This window comes from Mandrillus leucophaeus, unplaced genomic scaffold (genome assembly GCF_000951045.1).
Source record: "Mandrillus leucophaeus isolate KB7577 unplaced genomic scaffold, Mleu.le_1.0 Scaffold48, whole genome shotgun sequence".
Taxonomy (NCBI): domain Eukaryota; kingdom Metazoa; phylum Chordata; class Mammalia; order Primates; family Cercopithecidae; genus Mandrillus; species Mandrillus leucophaeus.
This window is the reverse complement of record NW_012105142.1, coordinates 2491142-2492589: the sequence shown is the minus strand read 5'-3', so window position 1 is coordinate 2492589 and position 1448 is coordinate 2491142.

Sequence of the window (1448 nt, the reverse complement as noted above, 5' to 3'; positions counted from 1 at the left end):
AAAAAAAAAAAGAAAGAAAGAAAAGAAATTAAGTGGAGTCAGGTTAGCCCTTTTATTTATTTATTTTTTAATGGCAAAGGGCTGACACAAAAGCAAGATAAAAATTAGCATGTTTGAAGTAATCGTCCCGCAGCTTGACATCTGCATAGTAAATTTTAAAGGAAAAAAATGTGTCAGACAGCCATGAGCCGCCTCGCCCTCCCCCTTTCATTAGCTCACTGCCAGGGTGGCACTGCTGAACCTCATTATGGCGAGAGGATTTATGAAGCTGAACCCAATGGCAAAGAAAAGGCATCTGTCAATAATTGTAGGGAGCTGCACTCACAGCTTTGAAATCTCATTAAGTATGCAGTTATCAGGCATAAAGATCAAAAACATTACTCAACTCCGACAGAATCTTATGGAGGAACATTAATTAGCAACAGGCCTACAGTACAAAAAAACTTGCTTCTTTTTTTCTTTCTTTCTTTTTTCAGTGGGGGAGTCTTCTCTATTGCACATGGGAGGGTTTGTGTCTGGTCAGCTGCAATGAGAAGGCAAGGCCAATCGATAGAAACACACACACAGGCCCCTACCCTGTCCCAGCTTGTCCGACTCTCAAGTTACAGGTTTACACGGCAAGTCTAAATAATATTCAAAATGATAAATGGTACCCGAAGCCCGGCATCCACCATCAATCTTTTTTTAAGGAACATCCATCTTCAATAACGCACGTTTGAATCATGTGAAGTCAGGAGCCCTGAGATTCATTTATACCACTCTTTGCAAGCCAGGGTGGCTTGAATGATACCTGTCAACCCTTTTCTTTCTTTTTTTTTTTTTTTCTCTCCCCTTGACTAATAGGGGAAACAAGGCAGGGAAAAGAGAAAAGGAACGAGAAAGGGGAAAAAGAAGTCAGAAGAGCGTCAAAGGCTGAACAGTGTGGTTTAGCAGATAATATGAACGAACATAACCTCTCCCGTACCTCTGCCAATCTCACGCCCGCCACGCCACACACCCAGCCATCCAGAAGCAGGCTCTACCCCCTCTCCCCTGCCCAGCCTCTTTCCTCCCTTTCCCTCTCGCCAAATCAGCAGAGCTCCCTCCTGCAAGCCACAGGGTACAGTACCAAGAGGAGGAGGAGACAGCCTCACATGGACCTGGGCTTTCCTCCCCTCCCTGAAGTCTGGCTGGGGCCCATATGATAAATGACATATGTCATTCTGTCAGGAGGGAAGGGTGGGTCAGTGATGTATGACTCTGCTGAAAAGGAAATCGACTGTTTGGCATGGTGCAGGCTCTTCTCCACCAGGATTTAGTTTCAGAACTCTGAAATGAATTCTCCGACGTTTCAAGTGCATACTTAGGGCAGGGTGATGGGAGGCCTGGGAAATCGTACTCCATCCTCCCACTGCCCTTCCCATGGCAAAAAGCAAAAAAAAAAAAAAAAAAAAAAAAACCACAGACTT